Source organism: Stigmatopora nigra, chromosome 15 (genome assembly GCF_051989575.1).
Source record: "Stigmatopora nigra isolate UIUO_SnigA chromosome 15, RoL_Snig_1.1, whole genome shotgun sequence".
NCBI classification, from domain to species: Eukaryota; Metazoa; Chordata; class Actinopteri; order Syngnathiformes; family Syngnathidae; genus Stigmatopora; species Stigmatopora nigra.
The window spans coordinates 9,293,693-9,302,649 of NC_135522.1; the positions used below are offsets into that span (position 1 = coordinate 9,293,693).

Consider the following 8,957-nt stretch of genomic DNA (forward strand, 5'->3'; position numbering starts at 1 on the left):
CTGGTACTTGTTTTTTAGTACGTTATTCATTTGCAAGTATTTCTATAATGTTGGAAATATTATTATATTCCATGATCATTTTCATTTGTCAAATAACCCATTCTTAGATGCTTAAGATTGTAAAGCTTGTCCCCAGAATGTTAAGAGCTTCAATTATTTTCCATTATAAAAGAATGCAGGAAACAATCAACCCGAAGGAAATTGCTTTGGAAAATGTCAACACTTCCAAATGTCTGGCTCATCACCTAATTTGCAGACACTCTGCTACACCTTGTCTAATTACCACCAAGCTTGATAGTTTTCTGAATAGCATCAATTTTCTTAACTGTTCTCTCACAAAAACAACACCATCAAACTAGACGTGTGTATAATAATGAAGAAAAATGATGACAGGAATTTACAATTACAGCAAAAGAAGCTCAACAATTCAAAATGTTCACCACAGGCTTCATATTACTTGTCTTACTAAGCTTTTATGAGAAGGAAGCAATTTAAGGAAGAACTAGAAGGGAACGAACACATTACATAAATCTACTCCTTATTTGCTATCTGCAACTTTATGTGACATTAGGTTAAATTGAAAATGCAAGGGGTTCATTTAATTTGCCGAATAATGTGTAGTTCAACTTTTGTCCACTGGAGGTCCTCCGCCAATTGTAGCAGTGACCTATTTTATCTATTCCATATGCATGCAGCTAGGGACACGATTCCTGAAGTACTAGTCCTCATCTCATCTCATTTTAGGAACAGCTTCATCCTCATTAAGGTCACGGGGGGTGCTGGAGGCAATCTAAGCTGTCTCTGGGACAAAGGCAGAGGACACCCTGAATTGGTGGACAGCGGAACACATGGTACAAGGAGACAAAGGACAACCATGCACTCTCACATCCATACCTAAGGGGGGATTTGGAGTTTCCAATCAGCCTATCATGCATGTTTTTGGAATATGGGAGGAAACCAGAGTACCTGAAGGAAACCCACACAGGCCTGGGGATAACATGCAAACGCCATACAGGTGGACGTGACCCTGTGACCTGGATTTGAACCCAGGACCCCAGAGCTGTGAAGCTGGCGCACTAACCACTCGTGTACCTATACATATATTCACAGCAGAAAGATGAAAACATCCATATGATATGGGGCTGATTATCAGTGTCAATATTGGCCAATGTGTTAGGAAATTCACTCAAGTTGGTCTAGGGGAGGCGTGGCCAACACACCTTGAATCAAATCAAATAATCAGGATCAGTAGGAAGCTTCTGGACTGCTGGTGAGTCATTTGATTCAGGTGTGGTAGATGAGGGAGATATGGAAAATAGACTGGATAGGGGCTCTGGAGGACTGGACTTGGCCACTCCTGGTCTAACTTGAACCTGGGTAAACCCTACTTTTTTCATTTATTTGTATCAAATTTGATGTAATGCCACCAACCTCTACTTGCTCAAGGCCTTATCCCTTGCTTTGAAGGTTTGCTTTCTTAAATTGCAATCTTAAAATTGAATTTCTATCAGGGGTAGTGTGGACATTTTTGGGGACATGAAAGTGTTGATAACATCTAGCCTGATACATATCAAAGCAAAGCTTAATTTTATTGTAAAAAGTTTGTCATCGAGAGATGAGGAGGAGAAGTACAAGAGGCAGATTACTACTAACACGACAGGATCTTGTTAGAGAGTGAAATGACTTTCCTGTTGTCATGCAACTACACCCCGTTGCCAGATGTCACTGTAGTGATTCACTAAAAATTGCTTACATGACATTTAGATACTCTGCAGAGTCTGCCAACAGCTGTGTCCGTAAACGCGACTGTAAAACATCAAAATAGCTGAAATCAAAACAATTAAAGCAATTATCCAGAAGATAACAGCTGGATAATTGTCACTCATTTCAGTATTTGGTATTTAAATATCACTAATAATATACAGATGTCCTTAAATTAAGAATGCGGAGAAAAAAATATCCGTATTTACATCAGTAAAATCTAAAGTTGTACTTCTTTCATCCAGATCAAAATATACTGGAAACTTTTTAAGTTTGCTTATGTTTATTTTCTTATTTTCTATTCCCACAAGCCATGCATGTGCAATCATCGTTCAATTATTGGGCCAAATGGTCAAGGCAGCTTAACACAGTAAAACACGGAAGTAAAAGAAAAGTCACGGAATTGTGATGCTAACTAAATAACATTTCTCATAATGCCTGAGGCTTCAGAGGCCTGATACGTGCAAAACAGTGTGTTATTTCAGAACTGGTTCGACCACGGTGCATGCATGAACCGAGTAACCTCTTTGAAGAGGTCTCCAACCAGCTTTCTGGTCTGTACCAGAGTTTCCTACTTCATATTCACACCAGCTTCAAAAGATGTACACGACAAAAAGCAGGTATGAATACGCCCTCAGTTTATAAGTGATGGTGATGATTATAAAATGTCCCAATAATTAGCTAGTTCATAACATGGCTCAGTGAATCAAGTTGTTAATGTCATCCAGAAGTAATGTTTAAAGGTATTTTTGCAGCATTGGAATTGGGCAGTCCTAAGAAATATCACGTCAATGCTGTGAAATATGTACACATGCTGCCATAAAAAAAGCACACTTGCCACTCTTCCCAAATGTGTAGCTTCCAATCAGCCTTCTGCTGTGAATTTGATGTTTCAGAACCCGTATCTGCAGGTTCGATCCATTTTTTAATATATCTTTAGATTTTAGAAAATGATTTTTGAATTAAAAACTGAAAAAAATGATTAAAAATTACAAGTATTGATTTAAAAGGGGGAAAATCAGGAAATATAATATGCATCTATACTCTTCATTCTAATTTGATCCTAAAATAGAAAGTCGGCACTCATGATTTACTTTCCCGGGCCACACACAAATGATGTGGCGGCCCAGATTTGGCCCCCGGGCCGCCACTTTGACACATGTGGTGGGATAAAAAAATGTCACATTTCTTCATTCTAATAACTTGATTGCTTGTGGAATGTGCAGCAATATTCATAAAGCATTGGCTTCTGTTTAGTCAAGTGTCGAATCTTATCGTGCAGATTTTTCCAAGGTGAAATTACACAAGTTCTCAATTGGAGCTTTTCAGGGGATAAACAGCATCTTTAATCATATCTCAACAGCTTAATGATTCACCACCCAGATGTTTGTTTTTGTGCAAAGCCACTTAGTTGCAAGGACAAAAAAAAAATGTAAGCAGCACTGCAATCATATAAAACTAAAGAGAGCAACCTTGCCTTCCCGTCCGCGCCTTTTGAGAACTGACTGTAATTTGTGCAAAATTCTCTAGCAAATAAAGTCACTTATAATGATTCAGAGGTCATAATATTCTTTGTGTCTTGCGGCCATATTCAACCTCTCTCTGACTTCTCTACAGCCTTTTCACCTGCAACATCGATCAAGAGGTTGAATAACTCATGAGAAGTTGCACTATGTAGTTTCCAAGCAACATTACATACACCCACCTCTACAAGAACTTTGACATCAATGTTTTGACAACTGTGCAAAAAGCATGTTTTTCTGGCATTTTTGAGAGATGAACCTTTTACTGTTTGATTTTTGTGGAAGATAAACTTTTTAAGTTAAACCTTCAGAAAACCCCAATACAAAGTCACATACACATGTGGTTAATTCTTTTTTGTCATCTCACTCTTACTTAAGGTCTTCATTTTTAGTCATAAACCCGGGCATCTGATTCATCTGCTGTCTAAATCCTTTTTTCACTCATTTTCTTTCTCTGGAAATTGAACAGTTTTGTGTCCCACGTGGACAATTCCTCTTACATTCAATCACCTCGATGACAACTTGACAACCCACTCCGACAAAAGGGTCAACAAGGTTGATGAAATGTCTGTCATACATCTCTGGTTCTCTCTTCTTTCATCAAATCTTAGGCTTCCTTATTTGTTCCATGATTGTATGGAGTCATCATGTCAGTTGTCTGGGAAACAACCACTTTTTCTTATGTGAATTTTAGTGTAGTCTTTGGATTTTTGTTTCTGGATTTAATAGAATTTTCTATGTAAAATCTGTGTCTGACTTGTTAGCAAAAAAGTCTCACAGGCTGTTCTGAGACCAGCAAGGAAAAACACCAAACTGACTTGTGCTCATGTACGACTGCCTTTGTTCGACCTCATGTTTACATTTCTTTGATTAAACATGTTTTATTTCTCATCTCATTTTCAAAACTGCTTTATCCTCATAAGGTTGCAGGGGGTGCTGGAGCCTATCCCAGCTGACTCCGGACCAGAGGCGGAGGACACCATGAATCGGTGGCCAGCCAATCGCAGGGCACAAAGAGAGGTACAACCATGCGAACTCACACCCATAACTAGGGGCAATTTATAGTGCCCAATTACCCTACCTAGTGTTTGGAATGTGGGAGGAAACTGGAGTACCCAGAGGAAACCCACTCAGGCTCCTAGGAGAACATGCAAACTCTACACAGATGTACATGCCCTAGATTTGTACCTACAACCCCAGAGCTGTGAGGCTGACATGCTAACCACTCGCACCACCGGGCCATCATAGTTTATTTTATATCTTGTCATATTGGTGGTACTTGTAGAGCCAAAATACTACTCTTAAAAGTAATTTCTCACAATAATTTTATTTCATTGAGGCAGTGGATGAGTGATTAGGGTGTCAGTGTCACAGTTCTGGTGTCAAGGGTTTGATCCCAGGTCAGTCCTCATTGTGTGAAGTTTGTATGTTCTCCCCAGGCTAGTGTGGGTTTTCTATGGGTAGTCAGATATCCTCCCACATCCCCAAAACATGTATGGTGGGCTGGTTGAAAACTTTAAATTGCCCCTAGGTTTGAATTTGAGCGTGAATGGTTTTCCGTCTCCTCGCTCCCTCTGATTGGCTGTCCAACAATTATGGGATAGGCTCAAACACCCTCCACGATCCTTGTGAGGATAAGCAGTTCGGAAAATAAATGCACAAACAATTTAATGCATAGTAATCTTTTTATTCTGTCCTCTATATTTTTTTGATTTTTGCTTTCTAGCAGATGAATCAATTGTGATAAAAAAATGTCAATAATCCTAACACCTTTTGATAAGGAATTTTAATACACTTCTTTCTTGCACAAAATAGCATTTTTAAATGAAATGAAGCTTCCAGAAAATCTCCATTCATGAATATTACAAAAAAAACATGTATTGATAATTACTACTTCACTCAAAGTAATATCCTGACTATACAAGTACAGGCTTTAGGATTTGTAAAATGAGACAGCATTGTCAATTTCACTTTTCTTTTTTTTTACTGTAGTTCCACAGAGAATAATGATTAAGAAACTGAAAAGGACTTCAACATTCTTTTTAGTTCCCTCTGAGGCAATTTCCCACTGCAGGAACTCTCAAAGCAATTTAGGACTTTCTGCACCTTCAAACTGTTTTTGACTGCCAGATCCACCCATGAAGAAATTCTTTTACATGGGCAAAAAATCAATGACAACCTCAGGGTAAATACTAGTGAGGAGCAATGGAAAAAGCAGCATGCTGTTGATTCTAATTTGGAATTTGAAGGGGCTACAGCTGAACGGGTTTGGAAATCGCATTGAATAAGTCAATGCCTCAAGGCCTCATCCGCTGTCAGGACTCAATTAAAAACAATGACAAAAACAAAATATTAAATCAATGAAAATCCCTGATCAATTTATTTATTATTTATCATTTGTTTGAACTTTATAGAAGTGCTTAAAAATCACAAATATCTACTCCAATATAAATCAATTCTCAACTACATTAAGTCATCTACTTAAAACAAAAAAAATGTGATTTTTTGTTGTTGTTGTTGTTGTAAATTTAACCTCATGACTGCCTTTGACTGTGATGGTCATTAATATTTTATACTTTTTTTTACAAGATAAATGGCAAACATTGAGTTAATTCTTTTAATGTTGGCATCAAGGAGTAAATGTTGTACAAAAAAATTATGTTTTCACAGTCTATATATGAAGCAAAACATAAAAAAAGAACACATTTATCCATTCATTCATTATCCTTTCTTTTTTTTTAAATCCTAAAACAGAAAGTTGGCACTCATGGTTTTTTTCTCTTTTTTTCCTTAGTTGTTTCTATATATTTGTAGTCAAGACCTTCCAATAATCACAAAGTAAAGTGTGGCCAATTTGTGACTGGGGGTTTGAATCCTGGTTGGGAAACATTTTCCATTAGTTGTTCCTATGTATTTGTAATCAAGACCTTCCAATAATACACAGGGAAAAAAGAAGCTGAGATTAATTGTTGTAGACTGATGAGATTAACCTTTAAGCAAATGCTAAAAAGGCCAAGTTTTCAGAAAGAAAATATCTGCTTATTAGCCAATCAACAATTTCATCTGTGAAATGTCACAGCTTGTGCTTCATTCATTTTCAGATCCGCTTATCCTTGCATAACATAATCTTGGTTACACGACGAGATGTAATTTTTAAACTGTCAAATTAAATTGCTATGGCATTTTGCTGTGAATTAAAAAAAAAAACCTTAACAATATTAAAAGGAATTAAACACAACTAAATCAGTTTGTAATTAGTTTTGACAAACTCATAGGTGTTCCATTAGTTAGCGGTTTTACGTCAAATTCAAATTACAGTATACAAGTCATTTTCAGTCAAAAAGCTGCTTTACAGAATTCTCAGAGTCCATCACATTATTGTCGAAAATAAACAGTAAAACAGTCTCCACAGCAGATATATATTTTTTCTATTGGAAAGACAAGGTTGCGTGTTTCCTTGCAAGACAAAATGAAATAAAATGACCATTTATAGTAATGCTTTTTTTCCTAAAAATGACCAAGTATAGTGAAGGATTTTTTCTTAAAAAATGACCATATAAAGTAAGGCTTTTTAAAAAAAAATATCACCATGTAAATATGGCTTTGTTTTTGAAATCACCATGTATAATAAGGCAATTTTTTAAGACTTTTCTATATATTTGTAGTCAAGACCTTCCAATAATGAACCAAATAAAGTGTGACTGATTCGTGGTGTAGAGGTTAACTCGTGTGATTCCCATGTGAGAGGCTGGGGTTTGATTCTCAGGTGGGAAACATTTTTCCCTTAGTTGTTTATATATAGTTGTAGTCAAAACCTTCCATTAATGACAAAAGAAACCGTGGTCAAATTGTGGCGTAGAGGTTAAGTCACTTGACTCCCATGTGGGAGACCTGGGTTCAAATCCCGGTTTGGACACATTTTCACTTAGTTGTTTCTGTGTTTTTGCAATCAAGACACTCAAATGATTACAAAGGTAAGTGTAGCTACTTGGTGGCGTAGTGGTCAACTCACTGGACTCCTGTTGGGGAGACCTGGGTTCAATTCCCGGTCGAGACACTTTTTCACTTAGTTGTTTCTGTGGACTTCTTGTCAAGACACTCAAATGATTACAAAGACAAGTGTAGTCACTTGGTTGGCACAGAGGTTAGATCACTGGACTCCCATGTGGGAGACCTGGGTTCGATTCCCGCTGCCGTTGTTTGGCTGAAAATACTTAGAAAGAAGAATTGGTCAATGGAATAAGAAGAAGAAAAAAAAAAAAAAAAAAAACTTTTTTAATTTATATTAAACACTTAGTCATACTTTTCAGCAAAAGGTTATATTCCGAACTGCCTTCGGCAGTTCGGAAGACACTTGATGGACCTGTCTGTGCGAAAGGCGTTCTCGGGTCGGCCTTCGGCCGACCCTCGACCGCTTGCTTGGTCAGTGAACCGCCGACACCGGGAAGCGAACTCACGTTCTCTCCGTGCAAAGGCGAGTGTGCAACCCACTACACCAACTCGTGCCCCACTTATACATGGGTGTTGAAACGTTTTATCCAAGGAAATGGGGTGAAACACTTAGTCATTTTTTGGACAAAATGATTCATCCACAACTCAATACTTATACACTTAGGCATTAGAACTTATTTTTTTAACTGAATAATATTGGGAAAATCTTTGCTGGCACTGGGATTTGAACCAACAACCACAGATGTGAGAGACTGATGACTTAACCACTGGGCCACCACCCTGTGGGAGAAAGCAGTAGTACTTGTACTTTCATCTCATTCATTTACCTGAATAAAATTGGGAAAATCTTTGCTGGCACTGGGATTTGAACCAACAACCACAGATGTGGGAGACTGATGACTTAACCACTGGGCCACCACCCTGTGGGAGAAAGCAGTAGTACTTGTACTTTCATCTCATTCATTTACCTGAATAAAATTGGGAAAATCTTTGCTGGCACTGGGATTTGAACCAACAACCACAGATGTGGGAGACTGTTGACTTAACCACTGGGCCACCACCCTGTGAGAGAAAGCAGTAGTACTTGTAAATTTATCTCATTCCTTTACCTGATGACTTAGTTGAAAAATCTTTGCAAGAAGTAGGATTTGAACCCAGGACCACAGAGGTGAGAGACTGATGACTGATCCAATGGGCCACCACTCTACAGGATTATGCAGTAGTATTTGTTGTTTTGTCTCTTTCCACTCCCTGATCATACTTAGTACTTTATGGTACCTTCAAGAGGGAAAAGTTAGGTAAGCAGAGCAAAGCAGGATTTGAACCCAGGTCCACAGAAGTGGGAGGCCAATGACTTATTCACTGGACCACAGGTTCCCAAGAGTAAGCAGTAGTATTTATTGTTTTGTCTGTTACTACTACTGACATTTTAAAAGCTAAGCTATCTATTAAACAAATAGTTTCTATTTAGTTATTCATGTGTTTGTGTGTGAGAGAGATAATAAGAAACAGCTAACACTACAGATGCCCCATTCCGACCCCCCACTGCTGACCTAATACATGCCGGTTAGATGTGCTCAGAAGAAGTCTCTGAGTCTCTCTCTCAAGCTAGCTTGGCAGGGGAGCTTTATTTAAGTTTTCCATGGCAACAATCATGCACCAAACCATCATGGTATTCCCAATTCAGCTGTAGAAAGCCTTGAAAGAACATGCCAGACCTTG

At 38.0% G+C, this 8,957-nt stretch overlaps 1 long non-coding RNA gene across 1 annotated transcript; it reads left to right on the forward strand.

Moving 5' to 3' along the window:
* Window positions 1-1,282: 1,282 nt before the first annotated feature.
* Window positions 1,283-3,938, forward strand: LOC144209159 (uncharacterized). The gene is made up of 3 exons (XR_013329014.1): window positions 1,283-1,377; window positions 2,234-2,381; window positions 3,379-3,938. It is a non-coding gene; the product is annotated as an uncharacterized LOC144209159 (long non-coding RNA).
* Window positions 3,939-8,957: the final 5,019 nt, after the last annotated feature.